Raw genomic sequence first — 14,985 nt, 5'->3', positions numbered from 1 at the left:
TTTTGGGGACCTTCAAAGTTGTGCTCAGCTTCTCAAACAAACACACTATTTGTTTGAGAAAGCAATGTAGGATGCATGAGTCATTTAATTTAAAAGAACATCTTAGTCTTTCCTGGCATTCTGTTTCTTGTTAAAAACTTCAATGTAAGTGACCTGAATTTTTGAACGTTAACATTACCTCATTACCATAAAATCATAATCTTTTAAAGGCAATTGAGAGTACAATTAACCTTAAAGAACAGATGTCATCATTTTTCTGATTGATTAGCTCAGCTTTTAAGATCAGTCACCCAGAACCAGTGTTTCTAATAAAGTGAAATTTTCAGAAATGGGATCTGATCTATATTTTCTTGGTTCTCTGAATACAAAACAGATTTTGTGGGATGCATGCCTAATGAGTCACCCTTGTTTTTCATGAAAAACATGATTTTCCAGTACTGTCACATTTTGCTCTTGACTGGTATATTTGCATATAGTGAATATATTACAACTTGGATGTTGTAATTAGTTTAATTATGAAAGTCACACCAATGCCTTGGGGATTTCATGTGTCTAGAATGTGCCAAGTATTTTAGGGGTCTTACTTCTGACACTGTCTCTATAGAGTAAAACTTTCTGGGCTGTGTCTGATTATGCTAATAGTCTATGATTCTTTAAATAGGTGCATGTTCACGTCCAAAACAAACAAACAAGCAAAATAAAAGTAAAAAGTATCTCTGAAAGGCAAAGAATATAGAGAAGTACATGAAGGAACAACATGAACGAGTTAAATATAGAGTTGGGTTGTTTTTGCACCTGAATACAATTCAAATTTTATTCCTTGCTTTTTATTTAAGCCAGCTCCCAATTAGCAGTCATCAACTAACAGTTTGTGTGTTTTAGAACCATGTGGGTCTACTAGCACTTACCGGATAAAACTACAGTCCCTGTCTCAGGAGTTATCAGCATCAATATGCTCCTAGTCCACTTGCCCTGAGCTTATGAGCCTTCATGTGTTCACCTCCTTAACATTTTGGGGGTGCACACTGTATTCTAGATTTTTGTCCTAAAAGCAGAAAAACAAAAAAGAATCAGGCAAAGTGCCTGCTCACATCTCTTTTATATTCTGGTACAGTAGAGAGAGAAAAAAAATAGAAGCAACAAGCCAGTAATGAGTTGTATAAATGCTGTGAAGGAAACAACTGGCCTGCTGTAACAGAGCACGGTGATAAGCAAGGTCACCATGTTTCTGTCAGCTGACTCATCTTCATGTAAGTTTCTCTTGTTGTCGTTTTGGGTTTTTGAGACAGGGTTTCTCTGTGTACCTTTAGCTGTCCTGAATTCACCTTGTAGACCAGGCTGGTCTGCCTCTGCCTCTCCTCCCTATGGTCCTTCTTGTTTAGCTTCTTTAGGTCTGTAGATTTTAGTATTGTTATCCTGCATTATACTGCTAATATCCACTTATGAGTGAATACATACCATGCCTGTCTTTCTGCTTCTGGGTTACCTCACTCAGGATGATTTTTTCCTTCCGTTTGTCGGCGAATTTCATGATTTCCTTGTTTTTAATAGCTGAGTATTATTGAATATTGTTAAAGTGCCACAATTCCTGCATTCATTCTATGGTTGAGGGACATCTAGGTTGTTTCCAGATTCTGGCTATTACAAATAAAGATGCTTTATTTAGTTAAGCAAATGTCCTTGTTAATTGGAGGAGCATCTGTTTGGTATATGCCTAGGGATTACTGGCTTGTGTCATCGTACCAGGCTCTCATATAGGTTTCTTCCTAGACCTAAATTCCCATTTCTTTTCTTTTTTTTTTCTTATCTTATTATTTTTCTATGTAAATACTTTCTCTCCCTTTCTCATTCAGCCTCTTCACAGTTTTATTGCTAATACCTACCGTTCTCAATGACTTGTGCAATCATGTTCAAATGTAACCACTAAGAATAACAGGGCTCTATGACCCCATCTCTGGGTTAAGGTGAGTACCCAACTCCACCAGTTAAGAAATGCAGATGGCTTATTCAAAAACTCCAGTTGCCCTTGTAATGTCCTCAGGCACAATTCAATCACCTCATTCAGTGTTTATTTAAACAGTCTCTGCTTTTCTGACAGCATGAAGTTCAACTTTCTCCCTGTTACATCTTGATCATCATCATCATAACTATGCCTTCTTAACCTTTTTAATTTACCCAATGCAGTATCTCTTTAAGAATGGGGAACGGGAAAGTTTTTCATCGTATTTTGGACAGAGTTAAGGAAAGGCATCTAAGAACTGCCACTGCAAATTGATTTAAAAAAAGCCATGAGTTTGAAAGAGAGCAACGAGGATATAAGAGAGAAACTAGGAAAGAAAGAGAATGAGAAAGCATTGTAATTCTATTATAAACTTAAACGTAAAATAAATAAATTTTAAAATAAAATAAACTTTGGGAATCAACGGGAAAGTTGATGAAAGAATACTTGAGGCAGCAGGAACAATAGCATCAAAGCCTAAGACTGGAAAGAGCTTGGACTCTCCAGAAAAACAAAGTTATTTGACATAAGGAAGCAGCCAGTAAAACACTTTGAGTTTACAACAATGTAAACCATAGAAACTTTCAACAGCAACAGAAAAGATAGCCCGCTTTGGCTAATAAAGCCACCTGCTTTGAGAAGCACAGAGAGATAGAGTGGACCACAGACACAACAAAAAGGGGGTGTTTTCAACTACTGTAAGTATAGATTTGGTGGAAGGAGATTAAAGAATTTAGGAGTAATTTCAAGATTAGAAATTCTCAGGATTAGAAATTAGGAAGTGTATTTTATGCTTAGATGATTTTCTGGATAAGCACATAGGGAATAAGTAACAAAATCACAGCCTTTTTTTTTTTTTTTACTTGTATACACAAAATGCAATGATAAACTACTCTAGTGACCTTCAAGAACCCTAAACACATTAGCTCAACTTGAAGCATCACTAGGGCTGTCAGAGATTTAAGGGCCCCACTGAGATGGTTGTGATTGGCCTGAGATCGAGAGTACTGCTTTGCTGCTGTTTCCAATTCTCCATGAACATCACCAATAGCTTCAGCAACTGTAAAAGAGAAAGTCTGCTCAGCATAGCAGATCACACACGCCTCTTCATGGATTTGCAAGGCATAGAGAGTCAAGTAGTTAAAGAGAGCAAGCAGAGGCAGGCCCATCGATGGCCCACGATTGCCTTTCATAGTCACCTTCAGAATGACTTACAATGGGAAATTTTGTCCCCTATATAACACTGAGTCTTAAAACGTAGAAACTAACTTGGTTCCTTTATTTCTCAGGTTGGGACAATAAACAACAAATGCATGTAACAAGCACGCAAGGAATGTTGAGTGATTAAATAAGTGAGGGTGCATACAAATACATCCAGGAGCTATGGAGGAAGAAGCAGTCGGACGTGATGCGCTTTCTTCTGAGGGTCTGCTGCTGACAGTACTGCCAGCTCTCTGCGCTGCACACGGCTCCCCGCCCCACTCGGTTATGTTATTTACAGGATCCGTGTCCGCTGTGGTAGCCCCGAACGCCCAGTTCCTAAGGGTGCAACTTACGGCAAGCCTGTTCACCATGGTGTTAACGAGCTAAAATTTGCCCGAAGCCTTCAATCTGTTGGTGAGGAGAGAGCTGGACGCCACTGTGGGGCTTTGAGAGTCCTGAATTCTTCCTGGGTTGGTGAAGATTCAACATACAGATTTTTTTGAGGTTATCCTCATTGATCCATTCCACAAAGCTATCAGAAGAAATCCTGACAACCAGTGGATCACCAAACCGGTCCACAAACACAGAAATGCGTGGTCTGACCTCTGCTGGAGAAGGCACAACACTCTCCAGCTCCACCGTTACCGCTAATACACATAACGTTTGTAAAATTCATACCCAATAAACAATTTAGGACAGTCACGTCTGCTTAAAGGTGTTCTTTGTCTGTTAAAAGTAGTCTGCTGATTGTCATGAGTGCTTTGTGGAGATATACAGGTTAAAGTGCAATAATCGAGGACTACAAGTGATGGTGTATCTTGTTTCTGATAAACTTTCTGTCTTGCATTATTTGCTTAGGGGGGTAAGTATATCGTGTTTACGCCATGTGGTATCCTGTGTGTAAAATACTGCAGGAGTCCCGAAACTAGTCCTACCTGTGTTTGACGCGTGTGTCTCAGAAGAGGCAGGTAAACTTGTTGGAGTTTCATGTTCCGTTGGGGCTCTGGAGTATGGGCTTGATGCCCAGTACTCGGCGTTGGCGCCTGTGGATTTTGAAGCTGGTGGGGATTGGACATTGGAGGGTTGGGACAGATCACTTTCCTTAGGATTTGTAAGCTAGTTAGGCTGCCGCGTGGGGTTCAAGTTTGTACCAAGCAAACTTAAAAACGCTGGGACCGTGTTAGCGTGCAGCCACTACAAAGCAGCTGTGTAGTGGCGCGTGCCTTTGGTCCCAGCACTTGGGCGCACATCTCAGTTCCAGGGTTACAAAGAGAAACCTTGTCTTGGAGGGCCACACAGGCTTCCAGCCAATTCATCTAGAGGGTAAGAAAAGTTAAGTTGGCAGCATGATTTCATTGTTTACAGTCTACCCTTAGGTAGTACCTGACGTTCCTGGTCCCTGGTAGACGTTCTTGACATTTCACAAAGGCCGAACTTAACCACCACATTGTTTTACATTTGTTTCTGCCATGCCTTGGACTTTACCCACAGTGAGTTCGGGAAAAACAGATGGTACTGCCCAGATCACACATCCGAGTCTTAATAGCTGGCTTGATGTCAAAATCTAACTGCTTTTCTTACACTAATTTTTCTCTTGAAATTTTAAGGGATAATTTTATTGATTTCCAGAAAAACCTTAAAAACCTTGAGTCCTAGAATTTCCTATTCAGCAAAACAAATCCTATATAGAGGCTGTTCAACTAAAGTAATAAATGACTGTTAAACAAACAAACTAAAAGAATGAATAAAATAAGCAATGCAGTCTGTTGGGTAGTGTAAAATATACCCACTCTATAATTAGAAAACGTTCACCAGTATTCAAATGAGGTTGTCTATTTTGAAAACAATTTTGCACGTCAGGCGTTAGAAGACCAGACTATGAAAAAGAGTTTTGTGAAGGTATGTATGTATGTACTAAACTGCAGAAGACCAATCATATATGCTACCTTGAATTTTTTGCATTAAACTTGTTTAGTATAAGGTCATGGCATATTTTTTTAAGAGGAATACTAAAAATGTAGAGAATGATCATTTCACTATTGCATCATTGGCAAGGACAAGCACCTTCACAAATTAATTATCCATTTTAGAGAAGAGAAACATAGATGAAGCAAAGGCAAGTGAGCAGCCAGCGCTTCTTAATAAATGACACATCCCATAATCCAGTCCAGTCATCTGGATGTAGCATCATGCTCATTTGGAAACACTGATTTCTAATTCCGTTTCACAGGTAACTTGAAATTGCCAGGATATGGCTCTGAGAAGCAGACATAATTATTTTTACCGTTGGAAATGACGTTTCCCACTATGAATTAATAAAGCAGTAAGATTGGTTAGTTTCAATCAACCCCCCCCCCAATCTGCTATGTAAAAATAACTTTCAAAGTGTTTAATTCTGAGAGCCAGATCCCAGGCCCTTGCTGAGCCCACCAGGACAGTCACTCCCCTCAAGGCACAGCCTACACAGGCACAGGCAACTCTAACATCCAAGTCATTAGTCAGGTGTGATGCTTCTCTCCTGTAAAGGCTTCTTCTATAAATTTATTTTCCTTTCTTTGTTATTTTATCTGTGAACATTTCATTTTTTCTCTATAAGGACCAGGTTTAATACCACAACTCTAGAACTAAATATACCACTAAATCCATGATATCAACAAATGTGTGAACTTACTTCCCACAGCCTCCTGTTTTATATTTACATTTTATATTGTGGACATTGTTCCCCTTTGTCCTATTCAATGTCTGCAAACATTTACAGGAAAGCAAATGAAGAGGGAGAAAACACTGAACAAGACAGGAACATACCACAGAGGGCCTCTGATACACTCTACCCAGTAGGGTATCAAAGCAGATGCTGAGAGACTCACAGCCAAACTTTGGGCAGAATGCAGGGAATCTTATGAAAGAAGGGGAGATAGAAAGACCTAGTGGGGACAGGAGCTCCACAAGGAGAACAGAATCAAAAAATCCGGGCAAAGTGGTCTTTTCTGAGACTGATACTCCAACCAATAGCCATGCATGAAGATAACCTAGAACCCCTGCACAGATGTAGCCCATGGCAGCTCAGTGTCCAAGTGGGTTCCCTAGTAATGTTAACAGGGACTGTCTCTGGCATGAACTCAGTAGCTGGCTCTTTGATCACCCTCTCCTGATAGGGGAGCAGCCTTAACAGACCACATTGCAGCTAGTTCTGATGAGACCTGGTAGGCTAGGGTCAGAGGGAAAGGGAGGAGGACTTTCCCTATCAGTGAACTTGGGGAGGGGCATGGGAGGAGATGAGGGAGGAAAGGTGGGATTGGGAGTGGATGAGGGAGTGGGCTATAGCTGGGATACAAAATGAATAAACTGTAGTTAACAAAAAAATAGGTTAATTTTAAATAGAAGTTTAAAAAAGGCAAATTATTATTCTCTGGTGTAGAAAATCAAAACTACACATTTACTGAAAAAAATTTCTACAACCAACCAACTCTTGGTGTAGAAAATAGAGAATAAAAAAAAAATCAATCAGCTGAAGGTATAATTTTCTCTATAGTTTGTGCTAAACTAGGTGGGAGAAAGTTTAAAGGGGAAGGAAAGTAGATACAGACGGAGATGGGGGTGAATGTAGATCAGTAATTCTCCCTTTCTCTGTCTCTCTCTGTGAGTGAGTGTGTGTGTGTGTGTGTGTGTGTGTAAAAACAAGCAGGAAGGGGATGTGTTAGAAACAAAATGATTTCCAGAGGAACTTAGAGGGAAGAAGAAAGAGGAATCAGTGTGAATATGATTAAAATACATTATATATACATATATATTTATATATATATAATGAAATTGTCAAATAATAAAAATTATGTTAAAAAAAGAAAATGCCTTGATAAAGATAAAAATATTCTATGGAAGAACTGTGCATTATAGTAAATATTAAATCCAAATCCAAATTGTATTTGCAAAAGCTTTTTCAGCACCACCGAGCTGTGTGGCACCATTAGTGAAATAATATATAGATTAAAGTTGGAAGGAAATTAACACCTAAAAAAATGAAACTACTCAGGTCTGAGGCCTTTCTTTGCCAGGTAATGTATGAGCTAGGATATGCTATATCTTGTCTTGGACACACCTCTTTAACCCTGTACAATGAGGAGATTGAGCAGATAGATGTTCTTCAAAGCCTTTTCCACACTGAAAATGCTTGGGCCCTATAACTGTACAGGAAAACCTTGCCTGTTTATAATTGTTCAGACTGAGGACAATTTCCCCAATCAAACACTTAGCTTATTGAAAAGTACAGAATTGTGTTCAGACTTTAAATGTCATATTCATTTGTCAACTTAGGCAATTCAGACAGACTGCCTGTCTTTCCCAATTCACCGGGTCATGGTTTCCTAGCAGTCCTCTGCTCATTATAGCCCAGAGGGGTGCTTGGTATCTACTGACCAACGTACTGAGTGCTTACACAGAAAACAGTTGATCTCTTCCTTGAAACTAAACAATCTTTCATCTTCGTAAAAAAAAAAAAAAGTAAGGATGAGACAGTATTTGTATCGAAAGCACTCTTTTATTTTAACTTTAGATGAACAGCTAGTAGCCTACACTGTGCAACAACAAAGTTGCAGTTTCACAAAGCACCCACTGGCTTTGTGCTGGCCGAACATAAACTTAAAACTGATGTGATTTAACATCCTTCTCTATCATCTTCTGGTTAGGAGGTAAAGAATTTTCTCTTTGAAATATAAAGGTCAGTTACAGCCTGAAGGCCTTAAGAAGTCAATGCTCCAGTGATAATGAAAGGTTACAGCTTAGAGGAAGACTTACAACCTGGTCAGTTAAGGTCCAGTAATGAAGGCGTGAGAAGTGGTATTGATAGTGAAAACTAACGTTTATAAATGGACCTAATAAAAGAACTTCTAAACAGCTTCTTGGAGCATTAAAACTTTTATTATGATTTCCAATTAGATAGAAAGTCTTTCGATCTGTTCCAATTGCTAACTGAACTATACACTTATCACCAATAACATCAGCCATTTGTCCCTGGCTGTGCCTGTGTTGCATATACAATGAAAGAGAAATCTTATGATTTTGATCCCCATAAAAGTTGAATGTGTTTTATTTATTTTAACATAATCCTTAACTTTATAAAATTGGTTCTACAAAAATATTGATCAAACAATTATCTTTTCAATTTGATATAGTTCAAACAAGAATTAAACCATCCTAAAATTATGTATACATATACATAGGAAAGAATTCATAGCTCTTCTCTGTAGGCTGAATTAAAGTGGGTAGTATTTAGACCATAGGCTATATTACCCTTCAAGATCTGCTAAAACTACATCCGAGAAAATATATATGACATGATGAGATAATTTAGGATTAGATGGACAGAGCCAAATGGTATTCATCAGCAAATCAATAGCAACCCTATAATTCCAGAGTCATTATAGAGGCAGGGCAAGAATTAAGGTTTATTTTTATCCGACAGCTTAGCTTAACAAGCAAATGAAATATTAACCCAGTAATGAACGTTTTTAACTGTCCTGGATTGTCCTTAAGCCTCTTGAACATGTCACACACTTGTACATTTTCTATGCCCATTTAAAAAGAATTGTTTAGTTATGTGGGCCAACTCTCTTATCAGTCCAATTAACTATAAATATCCAGATGGGGAAAAATATAAGTCTAATTTATCAACTGTGTGTGTGTTTGTGTTGATGCAATTTCTGCTCACCTCACTCTCAGCCATGAAAGTCTAAGCCAAGAGCAGATGTTCTGAGGCAGTTGGCAACTTGTGCCTTCAGAACTATGCCCTGGTCAGTGAAAATCAGGTTCTTCTCTTAGAAATCTGGATATGTTTTACGGCAGTGAGAGTGTGAGCAAGAGGAATGTAGTCAATAGAAGGAGAACCAGGTGAGTTTTCCAACCCATATGGAAGCTAGAGATATCCTTAAGCCCTTGTGGAAGCCAGTCAATGGAGCATCCTCGATCATGGTGGCTTATCTAAGCAGCTAGTCTTGCTCGTTGAAACTGCATAAAACTTACAGAAACCCAACAAAACTACTCCTAATCAGTCCCTATGATAGTTAATTTTGATTATTAGTTTGACATGGCTTAGGATCTTCCCAATGTCAAAGTTTGTGTCTGTCTGGAAAATGTTTCCAGACAGGCTTAACTGATTTGAGGGGACCCACTCTGCGGGCAGATGCCATCATCCTGTGGCTTGGGGTCCTGGAAAGACCAAACAGGAAAAAGCAAGGGGACAATGACAGTCATTTTTCTCTGCTTCTTGCCTGTGGCTATCATGTGACTGATCATCACACCCCATTATGTCCCCACCATGATGGACTACATCTGCAAACAACAGATGTTGGCAGATATAATCTGCTTGTGAGGAAAATGTGAAAGAGCTTGTGTTACAGGCTACAAAAGTCTAGACCATTGTAGGAAGTATTAGCAGGTCAATAGTGCTGAGAGGAAGTAAGACAGTATAGGTCTATTTTTGATATTTCACAGAACAAGAACTTTATTGGTATCTGTACTGGAGGCCTAACACAAAATCTGACTGCTTTCCACTAGTCCTAAAAATCTGAATGAAGCATAATTCAAAGGTAATGTTTGTAGAGGAAATTCCAATGCAGTACAACAATGAGGCTCTGGTACAATTACTGTTTGTGCATCTTATGTCTGTAGTGAAAGAGTATTTATGTATATACGCACATATGCAGTTTAATAAGGAAAGGAGTATTGATAAAAATAAATTGCATATAAGATGCATATTAAGACAGCAGATGTAATCATTAAAGAGGTTACAGGTAAGGAGAAGCTCTCAAATTATTCCAGCTTGTGTGTGTGTGTGTGTGTGTGTGTATGCAAAATTGTTCAAGTAAGCCTACCATAAAACCTGAAGAGAGAAAAACTCCAGCCTGTAAAAATATAAATGATTTTGAAAGAAGAGACTGGACTAAGAATGCTGCTGAAGGGGTTCTCTGCTGGAAAGCAACTGCTTGACAAGTGCTTTCCATGGTTAATCCACCAAGGCGTAAATCACCACAGCTACTGGGGGAGAGGCCAAGGAAGACTGCCTGTCGATCTGCACTGGACGATTGTTGCTTTGATAAGCAACATGTGAAGAATGTGGACGTCACAGACGTTTTCACCATATAAATATGCGATTTATACTTATTAATACTCCTTTCCTTATTAAACTGCATATATATATATATATATATATATATATACATATATATATACCTAATAAAGTTCTTGTCCTGTGAAATGTCAAAAATAGGTTCTCCAGAATAGGTCACACAGTATGTGAAAGGATCACATTTCCTTCAGGATGGTCCTAATTGGTCAATGCATGAAACTACAAAAGTGAGGTCAAAGCAACTCCAGTATGTTGGAGAAGACAGGACTGTGGTATGTTCACTGAGAAAAGATAGTATGAAACTGCCCCAGGGAGTCTCACACACCAAAGGTCACAGAAGTGTAGTAGAAGGGCTAAAAGAGTTCTTGAAGTCAAGACATCAGCAAAAACTCCAGATTTAGAGCTTCCGATTTAGTGCTTGCTCTTCCAGACCTTGGTCAGGCTTTGGTCCAATCTTCCCTGGAAATGTCTCATTCCTCCCATTTATCATGGACATATGCACTCTGTACCACTGCATATTACATGTGTAACTTATGTGTTTTCTTTTTACTTGGGTTCTCAAAGGGGAGTCTGCACATACACTTTTGAATGATTTTAAACTATATGACTTGGAAGGCTTCTAGACACGGACTCAGTGCATTTGGCTTTACAAAGGGAACGCGAGAATTCCGAGACTCTAAGTGGAATGTCACAGTTGAAAACTGATCAGTTTGGGTGTTACTTGATGGGAGTGGACTTGTGGTGATTAATATTGGTGTCAACTTGATGGGATTTTGAAATCTCAAAGGGACAAAATCTCTGTGTCCATGAGCATGATTCCAAACAGGTTTAACTGAAGTGAAGAGACTCAGCCTGAATGTCGGCAGCACTCTCCAGGACCTAGGGTCCAGGAAAAGGAACAAGTGAGTAGAATACCAGCTTCATCCCTTTCTTCTCCTTCACTGTGGATGCAATGTGGGCAGCTGTCTCACACTGCTGCCTCCATGCCTTCTCTGGCTGATGGACTCTACTCTCACACCTTGGGCCAAATAAACCATTCCTTCTTTAAGCACCTTTGGCTGGGTATTTTGTCACAGAAGTGAGAAAGAAAAATAAACTAATTTAGCCACTATTAGTCCAGTTCCAAAGACAATGCAATTGGGTTGCCTTTGCTTTGATTGATTTATCAACATCTAAGAGGTTGTATAAACTCAAAAGATTTTCTTTTAATTTTTCCACATTATTTTTTAAATATTGAGAAAAATACCAAATACTCAGGGTTGGATCATTGGTCTCTTGTTAGATCCACATTCCTTCATTTAGTGATCTCATTTATTGGCTTACAACTCTCAAAATTATACCCTCTGCTGAGACATTTTTCCAAATCACAGTCTTTTATTTCTAACTGCCTACTTGGTACCCCACCTACATGTATCTAAATGCATGTTATGCTGTTCAAACTGAGCTCTCAAGTGTTTATGCAAAGTGTAATTGTGCTCCTTTCCACTAAGTCCATGGTGACCTCATTCTACCAAAAACCATGACACACTTCTTGACATTTTCTTCTTATGCCTCATATTTAATCCATGTGAAAATTTGACCTTACCCCCAACATCTAACAAGGGTGTGGCTGAATCTTCCTTTATATCAAGGATGACTTTAACATAAAGCTTCATCTGATTGCGTTTACATCTAACTGTCTTACTCTTCACCACACCCACAGCGGTAGGACTTCTACACAATAGCAGCCTCTTAAAGCAAACTTGTTATTTCATCTTCTGATTAACAAGGCTCTGTTGGTCTCTCATCTTATTCAAGATTAAAGTTCAAATCCTTTTGGCCATACTCAATATACCCTGGACCTTCTACTATTCCCTTTCTCCTGAATCCAAGGTAATTTCAGCTACTTCGGCATGCCTGATCTTCCTTGGGCATAGTATTTACACTCATTTCAACAAACCGTTGCTTGAAATGGTTTGTATATGTAGCTTCTTCTGTATGAAACACTTTGCCTCTATATGTCTACCTAGATCACTCTCTGACCTGTTTAGTTTTGGCTAATGTCACCTTTTTAGGTAGACCTTCCACACATACATCATTTAAAAGTATACATCTTACCCAGCTCATGTATGTTGACCTTTCACTGCAATATGAGCTATAGATAACAGAAATGTATTTCTGAAGTGAGTCTTATTTTGTATCACAAACCTGCCTGACACACAGTAGGCCTTTACTTATAAAAATAACTATTGAATAGATTATTGAATAAGTCTTTAGGCCTAGTTTAGAACTTTGAGAGATATCATATTTTAGTTGCTCAGAACACATTTCTTTTCCTTTGAAACTGATTTAATGATCTGTGTAGTTGCTGTGGGTTGTGAAACACACACACACACACAAACACGCATGCGCGTGTACGATTTTCTTTACTACCTATGCTGATTAATCTTCACTGTCAGCTGGGTCTTTCTACTGCTGTGTTTAACTGGCCAGGGAAGATCTATCCTGAATCTGGGTAGCCAGACTGGCTGTGGTACCAGATAGAATTAGAGCAAATGAGCTAAGCACCAGCATTCATTCCTTGCTGCTTCTTGATTGCAGGTCCAGTGTGACCAGCTGTCTCACTTTCTTGTTGCCATGCGCTCCCTGCCCTAAACCAAAGTAAACTTTTCTTGCCTAAAGATGCTTTCTGCCAGATACTTGATCACAGCAATAAGAAAAGTAATTGGTATACTTCCCATAAAGATGGCACATTCCCAAGTATGTTAAGTAAGGTCATAGGACAGATTATTGACTCCTAATCCTCTACTTTGCCAATGACACTTTCATTGTTGTAAATACAATATTGTCACCCATAAAAAAAAAGTCTGCTTGCATAGTTGGCCCTTGACTATCACTGGGAAATTAGACTTTGAAGAGTTCTCTGAATTCTCACCAAGTTGACTGATAAAATTGTTGGACCTGCCCTGTCTAATTGTGCAATAATTCATACTGAACACCTGCTTTCCTTCTTGCAATATACAACTCTAGGCAATGGCTGCATACATTACCAACAAACACTGGAACCAAGTTGCTAATCAGCTTCCCTGGTAAATGCCAATTTAAACCTGTGTCACAATTTATTCCAGGAGCCATTAAGGACTCAGAGAAAGGCTGCTGTAGTTTTGTGCTCAGATTGTCCAGGTTTCATCACATGAATCTTTTTTCTATGTAGCTTTTGGGTCTTTCACTGAAATAAATATTAACCATACATGTACAACTGTAACCTAGAAACTCAACTCTGGGATCATAAGGGATCCTGATCTGAGCTCAGTGCGATTCTACCTTGTGCTGAATATTGCATCTCAAACCCACTGGTTTTAATCAGACAATAAATGATCTGATGAGATTTATTAATTTATTCACTTACTTCCCTCTCCCTTATGATAGACACTGTTTTTTTTTTTGTTCTGGTTATTTTGTATCTATAAATGTCATATTACATAGTTCTCTGAGGTTTTTGAAGATAATCTATCTGTAGTATATTTGAATAGGCAAACATTGCTTGTTTCTTGCTTCTCCCTATCTGTTCAACCTAGGGAGCATTTTTCTGTAATAAAGTAAACTAGTATCTGACATGACCATGAGTTTTATTGACTAACATTAACTTTCAATAATTTATTAACCTAAACAGTTTGTAATAGTAACTTTTACAATGACTACAACTAAGTATTTAATCCTTAGGAATCACCTAGGTACAGTACCTCAACAAAAGTTAATAACATATGTTGTAACCAAAGTACAAACCTAATTTTGTATCAACATACAATGATATATACCAATGTAATCAAATATAACCTTAATTATGTATCAATGTACAAAGATTTATACCAAGGTAACAATTTTTGGCTTATTAATGCTCTATATTTTCAGAGTAGATTCAATAATCTATGATATTTCCCAGTTATTCCTATCCCATTCCTGTATACAATTGCCTATTTTTCCTTTCAACCTTTCTCACCCTACATAAGAAAGAAGAATGAAGAAAAGAAAAAAGATAGAAAGAAATCCCTGAGTCTAACCTCTTATAACTTGTTCCTTCTCTGATCAAGACCATTAACAATTTATAACCAGCTCCCCTACATGATAACAAACATCTGTATTCTTGAATGTCCAAACCCACCCACCCCATGATTTGTGAAATGGGTATTACTCTTTAAAATTGCTTCCTGCTATCTAAGGAGAACATTTTCCTTTTGAGGGGAGCCCCATAAAAATTCCGATAATGACCAAGTCCTAGGAAAGTTAGTTATATTATCCATTGCCTAGTCTCTCTGTGTTGTGAAAACATAGGACTTTTAAATGAAGTCCTGAATGGAGCAGTCTGGGATGCTGTGTGATCTCACTAGCCATTAAAGTTGTTTTGGATGCAGATTTTTGAAAAACAAAACAAAACATTTACTGAGGCAGTCTGTAATTGGATCAAACAGTATGCTGAAATAACTCAACATGTCAGTATCCTCCTGGTTGAATCCTGTCAGGGTGACTCCAACTTCATGGTTGTCTGGCCCTTTTGTTCTGTAAACATATAAACTTTCACAGGTAATATACATTTTTACATAAACATTTGTATGGCATGTACAGTAGGTATGATTTAGCCGAAATGATTTTTTGCTCTTTGTTTGAGCGGGTGAAAGGCATCTGT

At 38.4% G+C, this 14,985-nt stretch overlaps 1 pseudogene; it reads left to right on the top strand.

Annotated features, from left to right (window-relative positions):
• Nucleotides 1-2,288: 2,288 nt before the first annotated feature.
• LOC129680813 (60S ribosomal protein L15-like) lies at nucleotides 2,289-3,853 on the top strand (annotated as a pseudogene).
• The last annotated feature ends 11,132 nt before the right edge of the window (nucleotides 3,854-14,985 follow it).

Source organism: Psammomys obesus, unplaced genomic scaffold (assembly GCF_907164565.1).
Source record: "Psammomys obesus unplaced genomic scaffold, mPsaObe1.curated_primary_1811, whole genome shotgun sequence".
In the NCBI taxonomy this organism is placed as follows: Eukaryota; Metazoa; Chordata; class Mammalia; order Rodentia; family Muridae; genus Psammomys; species Psammomys obesus.
This window is presented reverse-complemented; position numbering and strand designations above follow the sequence as displayed.